At 41.9% G+C, this 20215-nt stretch overlaps 1 protein-coding gene across 16 annotated transcripts in view; it reads left to right on the top strand.

The window, feature by feature from the left end:
* FOXP1 (forkhead box P1) overlaps window positions 1–20215 on the top strand; it is a 384604-nt gene that overhangs the window by 149640 nt on the left and 214749 nt on the right. For 14 of the 16 annotated variants that reach the window (XM_083795634.1, XM_083795619.1, XM_083795618.1 and 11 more), the window contains one exon: window positions 16880–16945. The gene's annotated coding sequence lies outside the window, so the exon portion shown is untranslated. Of the gene's footprint in view, window positions 1–9542; window positions 9725–16879; window positions 16946–20215 lie in introns of those variants that run through there. The other 2 variants (XM_083795623.1, XM_083795642.1) reach the window with 1 other exon arrangement.

Here is a 20215-nt window from a genome sequence, read left to right as displayed (position 1 = left end):
TCACACGGTACTTTTGTTACTAACAAATGCAGTAAGATTTAGGTACAAATAGTAGGCAGACATTAATTTGTCAGGGCAGGAACTCCTAAAAGAAAATGCAGAACATTTTTCCCTCCTTAAATCCAGATATTTCAATATCATAAAGTTTTTATTCTAACCATCAGGAGCATATCCCTGTTTGAAGAATTCAGCTTTAAAAAATGTCTTTGTAAATTGAGATTTTAGGACTACCTATTTGGAGGACGTTCTGAATGATAAATGACCTTTATAAGGCAAAAAAAAAAAAAAAAGTAATTTTGCATGTCTGCTTCCTAGGATATGTGATAATAATAAATGAACATTTTATATATCATTATATATATATCATGGCAGAACAAAAATCAGAAGATATATTATTCATTATTCCTGTTACTTTATATTTAAAAGGCAAAGGTTTTTGCTTCTTTGCCAAAACAACTGCTACAGAATATATTTGTAACAATCCCCACAAATATGAAGGGTGGAGAGATCTTCTAGGTCGTTAGTAGCGAAGGGATGCCTTTAATTGTATTCATTTGAACATTAATACATTAATGCTGAGATTTAAGTACTGTTACTATTAAAAATTAAACTGGAGGGACAGTGTGCAGATCATATGCTTTAGTGTAAGTTGTCAGGTGCAGTGTTTGCATATTTAGCCTGCCATTTCAACACGAAAATGGATGTTCGAGACTGGGTTTGGCTTTCTGAAGGACACTTTTTTTCTTTTTTTTTTCTTTTTTCCTCCCCGGTTTCATTTCTTGCAGTGGCATTTCTTTTCATGGATACATTTGCACCACCTGAGCAGAAGTTGCACTGATTAAAATCAGAGGAGGATAAGGAGTAACTTGTTTGCTGTCCTGAAGTCCTCTTGTTCTTCTCCCCTTCCTCCCCCCGCCGTGTCCGCAGCTATTTTGCAATATGCAACCCCCTTCGAGCACTGCCTGCGGAACTGGAGTAGCTCTGGCATGTAGATTTCCCAGTGGGAGAACTTGTGTGGATGGTAATTTTAATGAGACCTGATTTAAGCAGTAGAATAGATCCATAAAACTAATACAAGCAGACTTTCAAGAGCTCTACTATTTGTCAGGGCAGTGAATTTTAGAGGTGCATCCATTGGCTTGGTAAAGAATATTATAATCCCGAAAACTTAACCTGTATTAATTCAGATTGTTTCTATGCAAAGTACTACTGAGAACTTCTCGAATCCAGGGCAGGCCAAATATAGACTTATTTATTTTTGAGGCTAAACTTTCGTCCAAAAATCGTGCTAGAACCACAGGACCTGAAAGCTGTGCTCTATATGGATGAATGCAAAGTCTGTACGAGTGCACGCAGCTGTCTCGGAGCTGTGACAAACCCTTAGCTCTGCTTTTTTCCCCCCTCGTTTAAGGGCACCGCTTGGTCCATACGTATTCCAACCTCTCCTGCATTGTCACACCTAGTTATGTATGGCAGTAACACAGTTTTTCTCTGTCCTGCAGACATAGGCGTTACACCCATCCGAGAACCTGAATCATGCTTCAAGAAATACACTTTCTGCCTTTTATTTTTCGTCCTGGTGCTCGTGAGCTTCCCTTGCTATTGTTGGAAATTGTCTAGTTCTGCTTGGCCTTGCTAAACTGTTTTCTTTCCTCGCTTTCCTCACAAGCCCTCTCCCTCCGTGGCGTGCCTTGTTTTATTTTATGTCTCCAGCTAGCTGTTTTCACAGCAGCTATCTCAAACGGCAGTGAGAAAGAGAGCAGGTGGGGGAATTTGGGGAGGGAGTTGGGCCTGCGCGAGGCGGGGTGGAGGTGGCAATGGAAGAGCTGGAGCTCATTGAAGCAGGCTGGGGAGACCCAGAAAGCGGTGGAGAGCAAGGGGGGAAGAGGGCAGAGGAGCAAAAAGGGGGGAAAAAGGAGGAGGGGAGGATCGATGGAGCCAGAGGGCAAGGAGGAAAAGGTCAAGGACTGATGTCCTCTGCACCGTGCGCCCACCCGACTGTCCCCGAGAGCCCGTGCAGAAAGGAGGTGGCTTCTGCCAGAGCAGCAGCGGTGACGTGCATTTAAACAGTGCAAAAGTTTATTTGCTTTTTTCTCGCAGGATATGCTAAGTGATTTTGCAGTTTGAGTAGAGTGGCATTATTGCACTTAGCTCTGCATTTATTAAATAAATTTGTTCTCCAACTCGAGTGTTAAGTGTGTATTATGAAACCTCAGAGCCAATCTTAGTGGTTGCAGTGTGCAAATATTTTTAAAATTATGTAATTAAACAGGGCTTGGGCTGCAGTGTCCACTGAAGTGATTTATTAATTGCATGGTTTGATTAAATTTAATGTTATTTTAGTTTATACAGAAAGGGTCGGTATCTTTTTCGCAGATAGGGACATCTTACAAGGCTGTCAGTGATGGTTCAGAGGTCCTTATGAGGAATCTTTAGCACCCAATTAAATATTAACCAAGAAGATGTGACTCGTTCCTTCTCTGTCCCTGAAACTGTGTTTTGACATCTAAGGCTGGTGATAAAACTTTGCTCTGCAGAATCACTTGCAATGCACTCCATTTATCACGAGATTATTTCTAAATTAATCACGCTAAAAATCTTTCCGTTGTAATTGTGCTGGGGCTCAGCGCTGTGTGATGTGTGTAAATAAAAAAATGCCCTTTTAATTTCACGTTAACTGTATCTAGCCGCTCTTGCAGCCAAACTGTATCTGTTTCCGTAGAATGTCATTTTAAAGGTATTGTGGTTACTGAGCGGCAGCTGTGATTGAAAAGTATGTAAACTAATCTTTAGTTGCTCGTGTCATTTTTATATTCTTATGTCAGAACACAAGAAGGCTGCTTTAAATTTGTCTTTCACTGTGTATTAATTTTCAAGTCTAATTTTTCTTGGGTTAAAGCATATACTGCGTTCTCTAGTACACATTACCATTCAGTGCCAAACTAAATGGCTACTTGTGAAAAAGTACAAAATTAGTTCCTGCTTGATTACTGTAAAATACATATTTATTTTTGTAGGGACGTTTTTTATTACCAGTACATAAAGTACAATTAGCCCGCGTGGTATCAGTGACTTAGAAGAAGAAATAATCAAGCACCATGCATTTACCGCTGTGAAGACCCGTAAGTTTTAGAGCTGTGCACTGCTTCCCCAGAAACTAGAAGGAAGGTGCAAAGGGTTTTTTTTTAATTTATTTTTCCCCTTTCCAGGCTTGCCCTGTGTGGTGTTCCTGCTCTTTTAAATGCAGACCATTTAAAATTAAATCCTCGGTTAATATGTCTGCATAAGAACTTCTTTGTCTCTTGATGCCCAACCATTGAAAATTAAATGTGGTTGTGGATAAGTATTTATTCATACCATACCTCACACCTGATCCTGTGTCAGTATGACATCATCCTTGCCACAAAGATTTCTGGTGGTTTAAAAATGTTCCGTTGTGAAGTAAGTGGGAGAGGTAGAAAAGGGGCAAGGAAGGCAACAAAAATAAACTACTAGTGGGATTTGATGTTTTGCCAATTAGAAAAAAAATAAAATCATATTCTTAGGTCCACATACTGCCTTTGATCCGTACACAGGACTTCCATTTGTGCCAGTGGCTGTTGAGCCTGCAGAGGGAAGGCTGTATATGACTTAATTTGTATGTTGTGGGAAGTACATTTTCCTAGCATGTGGTCTAGCTTACTTGAGGAATCTGAAATGCGTTATAAATGTAAATGCTGTGTTTAAGTAAAACTTCATTATGTTTTGGTGGTTTCCAAAAATGCACAGGATTTGACCTTAAAGTGTTATTTCAAGGTGTTATGATGTATGAGCTAGACTTTGTAGTCTTCTAAATTAAATCTTTGAACATGTTATTATTGTATTTTGGCATTGGCAAGATGTAGTTCTCAGCTATTTTCTGTCACAGCCTTCGTTTTTCTTACAAGAGTAAGGAGACGGGGCCAGATCCTTCTGGAAGGCGCGTGTGCGGGACGGGGAGCGCCGTGCGCTATCCGTGGTGTGACTCGGGATGGGTTTGCCCCTTGGATTTGGGCCCGAGCTGACGGTTCCTCCTGGCACGCAGCTCGGCATCGAGGCGGAGCCGGTGCTTCTGCAGGAGCGTGTCTGCAGCTACGGAGGGCCACCGCTCCGCTGCAGAGGCCCACGTAGGATGTGGTGAACAGTTTAGCGTTTGGATCCCGATCTGGTTTGTATATAAAAGGGGTTGTGTTTCTGTTTGGAAAATATGAGCCCCTTTTACGTAGCCCAGGTGTGGATTAGCTCTAAACCATTCGCCCATTCCTGTGTTTGTGGGAGACTGTTTTCAATTCTTACAAAGAAGCCGTACAAGTCAGGCCATAGAAACAGCAGAAGCAATCCAAAAAAGGATTAATATATTTATATATATATATTAACAAAGTGTTTGCGATCTCAGAATGGTAGTCTGGATGTAAGAACAGACATAACCGCTGTAAGTATGCTTTCTCCCAAAGAAAACACTGGCAAAACGTTTCCACCTTTGCCTCCCACCTGCACTCAGGGCTTATGTTTCTCCTTCCCCACCCAGCGGCCCTGTGCTCGTGCTGAAGCAGGGCAAGGAGCTCTGCCAGCCATGGGTGCCATCCGTGCAGCTCGGCCCCTCATGATGCAGGGCACAGGGACAGTATTTAGTGTCCCCTCCGGCCACCGAAGGCCCGTGGTGGTGCCCTCGGCCTGCCGGGGAGGCAGCAGGGCGGGAGGCTCGGCCTCGCTCTGCCGCGGTGTTTCGGAGCACGGAGCGGGCTTTGGGCTGGGGTGTGTTGTTGCAGAGAAGTCAATTAAGAATAAGAGCTCTGAGTCAGCAGCCGGGGCTGCGGCCATCGCGCCTGAGAGCGGCCGCCTTTGAAGTGCTGTTTTTGGTACCGTTTTCACGACGCGTGCTCGCGCTATGAATCACGATGGTTACGCGGATGATTTTCCCTCAAGAACGGAGCCAACCCCAAACAAACGCGGGGCCGCTCTTTCGGTCCAACGCACCAGGCCCGGCCTTCTCGTGGGAGTGCCCACAGGGCCGCTGAGGCCGTCTGTCTGTCTGTCTGTACGTGGCGAGGTTGTGTCCCCCCGTGCGCTTGGTGAGGGAATGAGCCACCGCACATTGGGCTCCCTCCCCATCCACAACCCTCCTCGCAGGCCTGGAGCTCCCTGCCTTCCTCCTCCAGAAGCCTGTGGCACCACTCAGGTTTTTCATGCAGTTTTTTTGTGGGGTTTGGAAGAGGATCCGGCCCCAGGCTGCTGCCCATCCTGTGGGTAAGGGGAAACGTGTGCCACTGTCCGCGGGGAGGAGAAAACACTCGTGCCTTGACATTGCCACCTCAGTGGGAAGATATTGGGCTCCGGGATGGTGGGCAGCTGGAAGTGACTGGTGCCAATATTTGACATCCCAGATGGAAAAGACACGTAGGGGTATATCCCCTTCCCCTTCCCCTTCGGCATAATGCCCTCCTCGCATCCTGAACGGGGCGATGCTTAGAAACACACCCCGAACTGAGTTCAAAATGGATTGCTTACCCGTGTTTCTTGAACAGATAATTTTGCTGGCACATTATTATTCACCCTCTGCTATTTTCACACTGTGACACTAAACTAGAGAGAAGAAGAGATTGAAATTTTGACCGGTACGTTATCCTGATACCTGACGCACTGTGTCGATATGAGAGTATCTTTACCACAAGGACTTTCTTAGTGGTTTTACAGATCCCAGTGTGAATAAGTAGAAAAAGCTGAACTAATAGCTCAAGAAGCAAAAATATTTTTTTTCTTAAAGAAATTGATTAACATGCAAATATGTACTGTATGCATATTAAATATCATTTCAAAATGTGATGGGCAGGAAGCATAAGTGATGCCATTTGGTTTTGTGGCATCAGTGTGGGTTGATTAAGGGGGTGGGGATAAATTTTGGGGATTATTGATATAGCATGAGTAGAGCCAGATGGTTGTATTACACATCTTTTGTGTTCTTGTTTGCTTCTTAAAGCAGTTGCAGAATTTTGCCCTGGGCAAAATTTACTCTTTGCTCGTATGTTCCCTTGTGAATTTACTTTTGACAAAGTACTTCACAAAGAAGGGAAACACTGTGCTCTGCACCCGCAAACTCATCCCTTCCCTTTGCATTTGTGAAGTCAACAGCCCTGTACTTATAAAATATTTTGCAACTTGTGAAATAAATTAGCAGTAGGTGCAAGTTCAGCGTGTGTGTTGTTACCCCCTCTGTATGTGGTATTGATTTCCAGTGTGTGTCATTTTTTAAATTTTCCTCACAGTGTTATGGAGACGAAACTGTGGAAATGGCAGCCAGTTTGTTTTAGTGCACTAGTTATGTAGTATTCTTCCATTAAAGAAATGTTGTCTTAAAGATTAATGAGCTAATTTTTCCACTACTTTTTTTTTAAGTTTTGAGATTGTGGTATACCTGATTCATGTTATCAAAAACACATACTTTGTGGTATTCAGGTTGAGTGGGAGAAGGTTGTGATAGGTAGGTGGTTCTTAACTGGGTGTTTGTGACATTTGTTGGAACTGCTTATCACCGGAACCACCAAAATTTACATGTATTTGTTATTTCCCTTTGAAAGCAAATTATGCTTTATTTCCCATAAAAAGACGAGTTTTTGTAAAAGCTTTGTAAGAAAGAATTTGTCTCCCTTCTGCCTGGTTTGCACCAGCACAACTCCATTGACTCAGCTGGGTTTACTCCCACTTTGCATCACTGTAGGCCCGGGGTGTCGAGGGCCCTCTGCATTTAACAATTATAGTGGAAATGATCGTGACTGTAAATATGTTTTGTCCTCTGCCTTTGCCTCTGTGTGAGGCGGTGTGCTTGCAGAAACGGAGTGGGCTCGCCTCGCTCACGGTGGCGGGACTTTTGTGGGGCCCGATTACTGGCTCTCCTGCTCACAGACACTGACTCAGTGGCTCCGTGCCTGTGTCCCCTCTCTGGGCAAAGCCGACCCGATGTTTTGCCCAGGTTGCAAGCGGCAGCTTCGGGCCCTTTGTTGGAGCCAGGAGCACTTGATGTAAAACTGGGCAACGAGCAGCTCTGACCTTATTGAAATCTCTGTCTAGTTCAGTCACAAGTCTGAGGCTGAAGCAACTTGCTTCTAATAATGATGCCATTGTGCTCATCCTATCTGATCAGTTCTTGAAATGTTTTAGTAAGTCTATCTTACAACATTATAAGAAGATAATCAGCTGCCTTAGAAGGTCCCCATCTGGAGTATAGAGTTCTTTTACTGAAAGATGTTTTGCCTTTCCGAGATAGCTCTCGCATTTCATCATCTGTTGTGCAGAGATGAAGTGCATATGAAAAGTCAGTGACTCTGAATCCATCTGTTGTTATTATTTTCCACTGATAATTGGCTTGAACAATGAAATGTCTGTGTCTGTAGCCTTTGAAACTGTACACCCTGTTTATTTTCTGGAGGTCTCGCTCCACTCTCACCCCCCCATTTTTTTTTGTTTTGTTTTATTTTGTTATTTTTTTTGTTGTTGTTTCATTTTCTCTCAAGCTTGTAACTAGTGGAGCTTGCATGAGGATGACATCTTTGACTCTGTGCATCAGTATGTGTCACTCAGCATCTAAAGCTTGCCTGCCAATTTTTGTCAGGGTCCTATGTCTGTTCTGTATAGAGTATAGATTAGGCTTACAGCAGGAAGACTGGCAGACCCAGACTTCATATATAACTTAACCGAAATGTAGTATTTATTTCACTTTATTAAAATATTAATTGAGTCCAGTATCTAATACCTATGGAATTAGATACTACCTGTAATTGTATAATATATTCAGTTGCATCCAGTTTTGCACAATGCAGGGTATTAATATTGGATTCCACTAACAGCAGTTCCATTAGCTTGCTCAACCAGTATGAGATATATATGAGCAGGGAGGCATAACTACCAGCCAGAACTGCCAAAACAGTCATTAGAAGCTCCATTGGGATGGACAAAGGCTTTTACACAGTGATATACTGATTAAATTTTGTTCTATGGTTTATTTGCATCAAGGTTAGATCGCTATCATCTATGTGAAACGTATTATTTAACACCTTATTTGGAAGGTCATTTCAATGCAAAAATAGTGAGTGATACAGGGGCTCTAAAATTTCTTGCAGGATTTTTTTTTTTGTGAGGGGCGTTGGGGGGAGGGTTTTTATCCTGTTAGGCTTGACTAGCTCTTCTTAGCAATTTTGTTTTAACGTGGTGAGCTTAATCCAAGGAAAAGTAAAAACTCCCTCCCTTCTTTGTGAGTGCTTAGTTGAACTGAACACACTTGCTTCTCATTAGAACCGTTAGTTATATCCACTGTCCTTTGGATCCTCGAGCACGTGCTGCAGATTATTGCAGTAAATGTGTGCTGCTTCTTTTAAAGCCCGAATCTGCCTGTGTCTGCCTGTGTGTGCCGGTGTGTGTGCGTAAGTGGGCTTTCAGAATGAAATTTCAGTGCCGAAAGCAGTCGTGTTGTCCATGTTGCACTGTAGTCTGGAGCACAGGAGAGTAAGACAGAAGAGTGTAATCTTATTTGTCTTTCAATGGCAATCATTTAATGCTGCAAGTTATTAAAAAATAATTAAATTACTAAACCCAACATGTAGCTAGGACTTACAACAAGAGGTCAATGTGATTTGACTCCTTAAGTTAGGAAGGGACACTGGTGAATTCCAATTGCTTTACAATTTTGCTGCTTCATCCTGTTTCTGGTATAGAAATATGCACGAGACTGAAAAATAATTTATTTCTCTAGAAGCAAGAGTAAATCACGGTATATAATTATGTATACTTGATTATAATAATAAATGCTGAGAGGTGCTTGGTGGTTATCACAGTCTCTAATTTAGTTGTTTTTGGAATTAAATATAGTCTGGAGGGGTTGTTTTGCGAGGCTAATATTTTGGAAATAACATTTTTAGGGGAAACTTAAGGATTTTTCTTTTTCATTTCCCCAAATAAACTACTAATAGGTGTGCATTATGCAGTGATTCATAACAGCTAAAATAGATTTATATGTGGAATGTCTTTTATACAGTAAACAAAACATAGGGACAGCACAAGCAAATTCAGATTTAATATATCAACTCAATCAAAAGTCTCTATTAATTTCAAAACCTCGTTAAGAAAAACTGGGCTGGCAATGTACTGGATTTGACTACAGTTAATGAAAATGAATTTTACAGGTGGTGTTTGGTTGTGTTTCTGCTTTGGTGAGATGGGTGGCTGAGCCAAAGCAGGCATAGCACACGATTCAGTTTTTTTTTTTTTTTCCAGAGCAATGCTTAGATTAGAAATGAACGTTTGGCATTGAGTAGTTGGTGCTGTTGTTATTTACTATTACACGAGGAAAGCGTTTAGCTCTATGATTTGATTTGATTTTGTAGCTCCTATCCCCTTAAACAAGCTGTGTAGCTTGTCAGAGATCAGGACAGGTAGAATGCACAGCAGGCGTCTGATTTGAGCCAGTTACTCATTTGCTGAGTGTTTGTGTTTATGCAAAGGGGCCTCTTCCTGCATATTTAATCTAGAGTAAGGCAGTGGCTTTTGTTGTGTTTAGACCACATACCTTCAGTCCTTCCTTACACTGCAGCCAGTGTTGAAGCACAGAAAGGCTGGAGAGTCAAAAGTGCTTTAGTGTTTTCAAACTCTCAACTTTCTGCAGTTGGTTGGGAATTACTGTACGTACAGCTCTAAGCCTTTTCTTCCTCATTAATGGGTAAGTTTGCACTACGGTAGAATAAGATACTTTTGTTTCTGTTCCATTTTAAAAACGCAGAAAATGCTTGCTTGTTTGTTTGAATTGTCCAAAGCTCCTGAAGCAAACCTGGTCCGTTCAGGGAGTTTGTTGCAGGGAATTAGACGAAGAATACAGGTGTTTCTGGAATATAGTTGCGAATAAAGTACTAAATGCCGTGCTGCAATAGGCAGGTATTTGCGGGGGGGTGGCGGGGGGAGTGAGTTCGGTGTTATTATTCTTTGTACTAACAAATCCTGTTTTGTAACTATCCTGAAGATAATGCTTCCATTGTTAGCTAAAAGCTTTGAAACAGTGTGCAACACAGAACTGCAAAAGCAGCAGCAAAAAAGAAGAAGAAGGAAAAAAAAAAAACCCCTCTGGTCTTTATTGTTTCCTTAGCAAGGGTCCTCACTAGAATGTCTGCGCTGTAATAGGAAGGTTTTTCTTATGTGGAAATTGAATCGTCTCTTCATTGATATTAATAGCACACTAGAGATGTTAGCCATGATGCAGAGTACCAGAACTGTGGAGTAGGAAACCTGATATTGCAGGGGGAAAAAATGACAGTCCTATTGCTCCTCAGTGTGGGAGACATCCCTCCATGAGAGCAGAGTTTGCATAATGGCATCCTAGCTTAACTATTTACTATAGGTATTTTAATCTCGAGCTCTTTCTTTTAATATAGATGTAATTACTCTCGCTCGCTCTCGCACTTATTAACAGCGCAGCTCGGTTTCTGATTCAGTCTGAACAAATTAGTTTTAAAAATGACTTTCCAGAAAATCCATGCGGTGTGCCTGCACAATGTATACTGTATATGCAACGTTCGCTGCCTTAGGAGAACGCCGGGGTCCAATGAGAGGGAATTGGTATAAAAAATTAAAGAAAAGATGACAAAGGGCACGTCTTCAAAGCAGACGATTGTAGTACAGACAGTGTTGGGAGAAATGTGGAAAATGTGCACCGAGGCCAGAAGTAGTAGTTTTGGTTACCAATTAACTATTTCCTTCGTTTGAGTAACTCCTCTCAAACAGAAGAGTGTGCTGTTCCACCACATGTTGGGAAGTGTGAGAATCTGAATAAAATTTCATCAACCTTATTAAAATGTGTAGGGACTTTGGTCTTCTTGGGTACAAATCAGCCCACAGACGCAGAGGCATTTATTAACAATAAAGACTGCCGAGGGTTTTTAATAACAAAATTACAAATACCATATCTAATTGTAAGCGTATTACTTTTATGCACCAGTTAAAAAAAAAAAAAAACTTTTTATGAGGAAAAGTACCTCAGTCAAAGCACCTTGTGTGATTAGTGCTATTGTATTCTTAAATTTTGATTGATAGAGATAATAGTTTTCACTTAAAAATACAGACAGGTACTTTAACTTTCCATGACAATAGCTATTTGCATTTCTTTTATCTTTTTGTTTAACATTTGTGGGGGTTGGGACGGATTTGATTATTAACTCTTATTGCACACCGAGGTAAATGCTAAAACAAAGCTTTTGTTAAAGCTTCAAAGGTAAAACAGCAAATATTGTTTTTAGCCTTCAATATTTAAAGGCTGTTAAGGGATACCTCGGCGATACCTCCACATGGCCGTGACCACCAGCCGCACTCGGGCGCCAGGTAAGAGCCGGGCCCTGGCGCCGCGCCCGCCCGGGCCTGAGGGGCGCTGAGGGGGCCGGGGGGCCGCGGGGCGGCCCGGCTCGGCCCGGCCCGGCCCGGCTCGGCTCGGCCCGGCCCCCGGTGGCGGCGGTGCGCCCTGCCGTGCCGGGCTGGGAGCGCTGCCCCTCGGCGTGCGCCTCGCCTCGGGCCGGGGGCAGGCTGAAGCGAGGAGCCGAGAGCGGCGCCCAGGTCACGGCGGGGGAAGCGTCAGCGTTTCCTACGGGCGTCGCTTCGCCAGGCAGCCCGAAGTGACTGCTGTGGGAGTCTCGAAAAGTAACGGGCTTTTTTTTTTTTTTTTTTTTTTTAATCTTTTTTTTTCTTTCTTTTCCTGGCTTGGCAGAGACGCCGCAAGCCCTACGCCCACAGCGGTACTCGGCGGTGCCGGGGAAGGGGCAGGGGCGCTCCTGCCGTGCCTCCGCTGAGGCGAGGTCAGGTTGGGCAGGCGGGCGATGCACGCAGCCACAAAACGGTTGGGGCCGGCACCCAGGCTCGCGGAGTTGTTTTAAGGAGCCGGGGGGGAGCGGGCGGCAGCGCTGGAGGCGCGGGCCGGCCGCGCTGGGGGAGATGGCCTCGCACCCTTGGGTGGGCTTCGGGGCGCGCCTTGCGGTCCTGGCGTCTGGAGGGGTGAGCGAGGGCCGGCTCTCGTGTGCCCAGCGATCCGCGCCGGGCTGATAACCGAGCCGAGCCGGCACTGAAGGATGCGAGGCTCGCAGTCGTCGTGCAAATTCTGCGTTGGAAGCGAGCTGTTGTGAACTTGCCTGTTAGCTGCACCCATGTTTCCTGTAAGAGCTATTAAAAAAGCAGGGCAGGGATGGATTGTGATTAGTTCTGTAGCGTTGGCTTGCACCGAGCGATTCTTTTCCAAGGTTACAGTGGACTTGAAAGGTAATACTGTTTTGAAAGAGAAAATGTGCTGTGCATAGCTTTGTCCTCGTGCCGTTATTTATTTTAATTTTATTTCTGCTTAGAATAAATAAAAAGCACCAGCCAGAGATTCTGAACAGCCTGCTAATGACTGAAAATGAAAACGCGGTATGATTTGCTCACTCCTTCCACCGAGAAGCAGCAAGGTGGTGAGCGTTAATATCCCTGGGTTTTGGCCTGTACCAAATCCATTTCCCCCTCTTCAAAGCGAGGTGAAAGAAGTGCGCTCGGGCTCTGGCAGTGTTACTGTTCACCTGCATCTCACTTTCTGAGGAGGTGATAATGACTCCTGGTAAGGAAAATCTCCTGTGCTGCGCCCTGTGATATTTAATATGCGCTGCACAATAAAAAGTAGCCACCTTGATAATGGTCAGAAAAAAAACATCTTCTTCAGCGTATTTGAAATATTTAGTTTAATATATATATTTTTAGGTTGCTAGATTCCTGGAGGGATTAAAAAAAAAAAAAAAAGGAGGGGCACAACAAAACTGAAGAGGCTATTCTGAACATCTTCAAAGCAATTCTACACGTGACCTGCGTGTGTTGGTACAGGTAGCCCGACCGAGTGCACTGGTAGGAAACCTGTCCGCAGGATTGTGCCCGCAAGCATGCCTCATACCAGCTGTCGCACTTCATGATAAGTGTACACCCTGTATTTTCAGGATTAAAAAAATTCCAAATGAAAACCATTTTTTTTTTCTCTTACACATGTATAGTTAACAAAATCATTGACTGCATCTGTTCCCTTACAGGATAACAAAATAATAATAGTGACAATAGCAAGGCATATTTCAGGCTGTGTGTGACTCAGTGAATTTTGAAGGGAAAGAAATAGCTGTATTAGATGGTTCACTTTATTTAGATGAATTTCTTGCACAAAAGTGCTTATTTTGATCATCAAGTTTTGATATTTTAAAGCTTTCAGGAAAACTGCTAGTTAATATTTTAATCAGACATTAAATATATTTCAGCTGATCTTATCTAAGAAAAATTAATGGAAATAAAAATTCAGAAATATTTTTTTGTTGCACTGTTGTGTGTGTGTGTTCTCTCTCTCTCCCTCTCTCCCTCTGAATAAAAAGTGTGCTTTCTAGGTAACGACAGGGAGATTCCCTCTCTAGTTTAGGTTTCCAGTAATGATTTGTGGGCTTCTCAGGGCTGGGACACTGGCAAAAAAAAAAAAAAAATAAAAGTGAATAGTTCTAAGCAGGGAAGCAGTTCAACTGATGTTCTTCTTTCCTGTATAAAATTACTTACAGCCAGTTTGTGTGGGTTCAAGTTCTTTGTTAATCTATTTCTGGCTATTCTGTTTGGATACTAATAAAAATGTTGCTCTCTTATTTTGAACTTTATTCTGCAGCACTGTCTACCTCTGTATATTCTTCATATTTTTGGTTAATTTGGCTTTGCAGTAATCACTTGGAGTTGGGACTCCAACCCACAGCCTCAAAATTACCTCCGTGTCCTGATGGAGGAGACAACTAAATTGAATAAGTGTTGTGGGATCAAAAGTGTTAAATGGTCTGACCCAGCAGCAGGTAAAATGGCAAAACCCTCTTCTCTTTTTGTCTTGTCCCGTGGTACCAAATGAGCAGGACCTGATCCAGAGCAGTAGGGGGTCTGTCTCTTAAAGCCAGCTGAGAACATCATGGCACTGGCTCAGGTCGTGATCTTTTTAGGATTGCTAAGGGTTGTCTTTCCAACACCCCGTTGAAAACAGCTATTATAAAAAGTACTTCTGTATTCAAGGATTTCAGAGTGCATTAGAAAAACATTTACCCATCTTGCAGATGGGTAAACTGAGGAGCTTGGCGAGCAAATCCAATGTTTTCAGGAATATCTGGTAAAATCTGACCAGAGCAAGTAGTTTTGCATGGACTTTTCCCTGTGTGTAATCCCACTTAAACCGGTGGGACTGTGTCGCAGGCATTTGGAGAGCTTCCCTCAACTCATGAGACACTATGACCACTAGTGCTCGCAAAGTGGATTTTTGTATGTGGTTTGGTTTTCTATTTTAATCATCTTGAGGGGAAATATGAGTATAGCAAAGTGTCTTGCTTTGGTAGGTTGGGATTTTTTCTTTGTTTGCTCCACACACACACTTGCAGTGTTGATGGTACTTTGTGTTTATCTTAAAGACAGCGTGATGGAAGGAATGTGTGTTGCACACATCAATTCACTCACCCATATAAACATTTTCAGGAGGAAAGTCTGTATTTGTATTTCTACATTTTGAGATACTCAACTTTTAGACTACTAATGAGAAATCTTCACAGGTGGGAACAGCTGGCTCTGCTGCTCATTTTAATTTCAGTGGTACGTTATCCAAATTTTTTTGAAATTCAGGTAGCATACAGAGCAACTTAGCTAGAAACGAAAGCAGCTCAGCTATCAGTCAGTGACTGATTCGTGGGAAGAGCTGAAGTCCTTCTGAACCCTCATTGCCTGTTGACCTTTGTAGACCACATTTGTCTCCCCTGAGTTAACGTTGGGCAAGTGTCACCAGGTTTCCTTGGGGTGTGTTTGTTCCATATATAACAAGCATGTTTAGAAAAAGTTACCTGTCTTTTACAGCACTACCAAAAGATTTATTGTGTGCACTTTTCATGCAGACGTGTAATTTTCAGCAGTTTCCTCAAAAAGTACATTTTAAGGTTGGTTCTTTTGCTATCAGGAAGAGTCAGGGTAGAAACGAAGTCTGCTTGCAAAATACTGCCAAATAGAGATCTGCCTGCCAAATATCCAGAAAATTTATAAAATAGATAAATATGAAAAGGGGTTTAAAGTGTCAAATCCAAGATAACCCCTACTGCAAAGCAGGATAAAAGCCTTTATTGTTGCTAATCTAAGAGCACATCATATGTCAAAGGTCATGGATTTTACATAAAAGATGTATTGTTTTACATACTCTCAGGAAGGTGAGACCTGACCTACTATGATGGAGTAGTGTTATGTCCTTTAGAGTGCAGAATCGGTGCGTTACACATGTACCAGTGAAGCACACAGAGCTTCCTATGCAGCAGACATGGACACAGCTTGGCCCCTGATCTTCTGCTATTTTGTTACTAGTACTGTGAAAAAAAATATATCTCAAAAAAAAAAAAAAAAAAGCCAGTGAGCAGCAGACAAAAACAATATTTCATTTCAAGGTAACCTTTTTTTTTTTTTTTTCTGGCTAAAAATAATCAGTTTCAATGGTAAAGAAGTAATGCCTCATTCTCATTGTGAAAATATTTTTCCTTCCAAAATAAATGGCAGATGAGTACATTTTCTTTTGAAATAATTTTGCGAAGATTCTGATTTTTCCCAGAGGTTGATATTTCGCTACTTCAGTAAAAAGCTTCACCTACTGATGTAAATGGCATAACTTACCATTTGGTGAGTTTCACAAACACCCCCAAAACTCCACCTCACTGTGTGAATTTTATGAAATGGAGTTTCACGTAGCACTGTCTTACACATCCACATGTCACTGACTTTCCGTTTCATATGATGTCATCTGTGTCGGCAAATTATCGCATATTTCTTTCTGGCTTTACTATATATTACTCTGCACCCCTGCAGCAGAACATTAACATTTCAGTGAAATTGTTATAATTTTACTCTATTAAGGTATTTGGTCAATTGATGTGGAATTAATTCTGAATGCTGTTAGTGGTTTGAGTGAGTAACTTGATCTAAATTAATAAACAAATGTTTTTCTTTTCTCTTGTACCATATGTTGATCCCAATTACATGAACAGAAAGTGGCAGATTGTCATGTTTCTTAAAAGATTACATACTCTTTTGCATAAGAGAGAGTACACAAGATGCAGTAATATACAGGGTAAAAAAAAAAACTGCACGTGCTGTTTTCTCCCTCCTACTTTTTATAAAGATGCACTTTAATTATTTCTCTCTTTAATACTCGCTGTTCTTACCACCTTGGCGAACTTGGTGTGCTCTGGTTATGCTTAACCAGAAGAAATCCCAAGACAGTAAACAACTTTTTGAATTAGGCATGGAAGATGCAGCTAGTTTCAAAAGCTTATGGAGGGCTGCGTCTCTATAGAAAAGGATGAAAAAGGAAAGGATCCAGAAGCTAAAATAGACATGGTTACAACCGGTCTTAAAATGCCTGAAGTAAGGAGAACCCATTCAGACAATAGTCAGATTTCTGAAACAAAGGACTGAACTCATATATTATTCAAACTAAAAATAGATTGATAGACATCAAGATTAGGAAAGTTTATGCTAGAGAACAAAGATGTCTCATCTCCATGTTCTTATTTTTTTCTCCCCCCTTTCTTTTTTTCCTTCCAAAGACCCAGTTGTTCTTGTTGAACTGAAGAGCCTCACACGGGCTGGTACTGATAAGCAGCAGCCCTGTGACTTGATTGTTTTTATTAACTCTCTCTGAAAGTCATTCACCATTAAACACGATTAGATTCATTTGTTGCTTTATTTATGTTTGTACTTGCAAATGTGGTGCCAATGAAAATGCTTGGGTGGTGTTGCTGACGCTGACCCGGTAGTCACATGTGTTACCTTCTCTCTTCTGCAGGGTAAGAAGAGTGACTTCTTTGGGTGGCTGTAGCTGAAGATTGCTTTACAGGAGCAACTGGAGAAGGTAAATACAAATACTGTTGTACACACAGTTTCTGAAGCATGTCTGAACCAAGGACCTGATCCTGCAACCCCCATGAATGCGCCTAGTAAAGCACAAGTAAAGGCTCCTCTGGCAGCGTGGATAAGAACCGTGAGGTTGGGCTTGGCACTGAGTTTTTGGAGCCACTGCTGTGCCTTAAACACGTGCTTTGCCTGGGAAGTCGATGGTTTAGGTGCTTGGTTTCATTCCGGGAGAAAGGCCTCAAAGATGCCCTTTTGGGCTTTCAGCCACGTGCTGTGCGGGCTGTCTGAGGACTGAATGGAGCCTCTTTGTGAGTGGGAAGGCCCAGCTCCAGTTCCTCTTGGTGGCCACATGGCCAGCCCACGGCCAGCATTCATGGGTGCAGGGCTGGGAGCTGCAGCAGCTCTGCCCTGCAGCAGGATCCCCTAGCTGGGGCAAATCCCTGGGGAATGAACGGTCAAGTTAGCTGCAGTGCTGCTTCACCCTGCCTTTACACTCCTGGATTTACAGCAGTGCATTGGAGAGCAGAATTTAGCTGTTAATTTGATTGCTTATTATCACTGCAAGAATTAAAACACATGCTTTTTAGGCTTTTGGAACACAGTAAAAAGGAAAGAAATATCACTCTCTGCAAATGATTTTTATTTAAAGCAATGTGAAAGTCCCTTCCTTCTAAATTAACTCCTTACCTCTCTTCTGGTCCAAAGTTTCGAGTTGGAAAGGAATATTAACATCACAAAAGTGGTGATTCATAAAATTAACTTGCAGAAGACAGGAGTAACGCAGATCAGTGTTTGGTACTGAAGGGTGTCATCTGACTGAGGTTCATATGGCTGCTTTATAATCACCTTCTTTCAGAAATTAATAGTCGGTTAAGCACCATAGCAACAAGCAACACTGATGTAAGCGCTGAGCAGTGGCTGCTGTTCGCTGTGATGTCAGTGTTCGTTAGTACTGTTCTCTTGACCTTGTTTGAATATAAAATGGTGATTTCATTTTAAACTTAGAATTTTACGGAGTGACTAAATGCATCAGAGTGAATTAGAGCTATTTTTATTTTTAATTTTATTAAAATGTACTTCAAGGGGGGAAAAATGTCCCTGTTCTCTTCTGTTTTAAATTAAAATAGATCTGAGGATGATGTGGGTTTTTTTTTCCAGTTCTTTGTTGCCAAAAATATCTATTTAGTGAGGATGAAATTCATGAAGTTCAAGTGAATAGTGCAGTCCTTGGCCATCCCCATGATGTATGTAAGCTGTATCATATATGCCTCTCTTCGAGATCTGAATATCACAGTTTTCGCTTGTTTGTTTGTTTTCTTAATGTTGGATCCCATGGAATATTAGATGCGCTTCAGCTATTGAAGAAAGAGCAGATCCTGTAGTTAAAGATGGTGCCTCCTTGCCCAGCAGTGATGTTCCCCATGTGGGTTTTTGTGAAGAAAGGAAACAAATTAAGTCGCAGGTGCATCAGACTGCCTCAGAATTTGTGGGATTCTTGTGGAGCCATGGTTGGTGTGTGGTCATGATGCTATGTGACCTGGGAAAATCAAGAATTTTGGTTGTGATAAATGCAAAACACTACCTGTAGACCTGTTTTCAAACTGCAAAACAAAATTCACAACCTAAAAATAGAGTTTTTCAGTGCATCTTTTAATGGTAGGACTGGTTTATGTGACAAGGTATGGATTTGTCCTGCTTCCACTGCTACGTGGGGTGCTCTTTCCAACAGAAAGCTATTTGCTCCAGGGTCTGTCCATAATCTTGCAAAATGTTTCATAAAATAAAGCCATGAGTGATATGTGGTCTAAGAAACTGGATGTCAAATTTCAACTGGGTGAGAATTGAAACTGCCGAGATAATAAACCATGAGAATAGGAGATAGTAATGGAAATAGTGATTGAGTCCTAATTAGAGCCGTGCCACTGAAACAGGGAAGGTTAAGGGTTTGGTTGATTGAGTTTGAGCTCAATTGCTTGATAGCTTAATTTCAGGTGAAATCCCATCTTCGGAGTTAGCGGTTAAGCCACTCAGTGCAGTTACAGAGCAGGACTCTGTACTCCTTGAGGAGCGGCCGTGTGGCCCCGAGCGCCCCAGAACAGCATGCGAGCCTGGCCTCGGGCGTGCGGAGTGGGATGCAGGACAGACCTGATAAATAGATTTTTATACTTGTGTTTTGTTTGTTTCTTTTTTTTTTTCTTTTTTTTTTTTCCCCTCTCCTGTCAACTCTAAAGAGCTCTGAACAGAGGCACAAACTGAATAGATACAGCAAGGGGCTTTGATGGTTAAACCTTCAGAATTAAGATGTTTACATTCTCCTTTATTTAGCACTGTTAGGCATAATGCCTAATTATATACCAGTTTTTCCTCAAAGTAAGAATTTGAATTGAAATGTTTGATTTGGGGAGAAGGGAGGGGAAATGTATTTTTACAGAATTATGGACAATAGTGTTAGTTTTCCAGGAGCATTCATTTGTTTAAATGTATGTAAAAGCATTTTCAATAATCAAACACTATTCAGCGAGCCTTGTAAATCAAGGATAGCTTACATGTTGAAAAATTGAAAAGTACAAAACATGCTACTAAAGTTGTACATTACTGGTAACAAAAGACACATGCAGACTTTAAGATAGCAAAGATAGAATCCTTTAGAAAACCCTTAACAGGGAAAAAAATCAACACAAAGGATTTAGCAAAGTTACACTTAGTTTAAAATTCCAAATCTTAATGCTTGCCAGAGTTAAATGTTGATTAAATGTCGATAGTAAAACAGAAGCTGCCTTCTGTAAATCAGTACTGGATGAGATGGTCAACAGATAAATCTGTGGGTCTGAGCTCTAACTTTGAGTGTGTGTGTGTGTGTGTGTACATATATTTATATATATTTTCTCCCTTTCAAGTCAGGAGAAAGGTCAGAAGGATTTTTTTTTTCCTTAAGCTCAGTACAAAAAATGGTTTGCACAGTTTGTGTGGAAAACAAAGTGGTTCTGGCACCAAAAAAATATTTTTTCACCTGGAATCTCATCCCTTTGTTTCATCAGGAAGAGACAGTTCCCAAACAGGTTGGCGTGTTGCTGTGCCACATCTTCGCTGGCATCTGCATGCATCTGCCCCTTCGTATCTTGTGTGATTCCTTAACAGGAGGAGCTCCGGACAAAAGTTAAAACCCTGAAACAGACTTTAGAAGCAAAGTGTCTTTTTGTGAAGGACTTAATAGTGTGCGCAGCTTCTCCCCAGTGCTCTCCTCACTGGTGGCTTTCCAGGAGACGTG

This window comes from Anser anser (genome assembly GCF_964211835.1).
Source record: "Anser anser genome assembly, chromosome: 12".
NCBI classification, from domain to species: Eukaryota; Metazoa; Chordata; class Aves; order Anseriformes; family Anatidae; genus Anser; species Anser anser.
The sequence above is the reverse complement of the archived record's forward strand: the minus strand, read 5'-3'. Positions and strand labels throughout refer to the sequence as shown.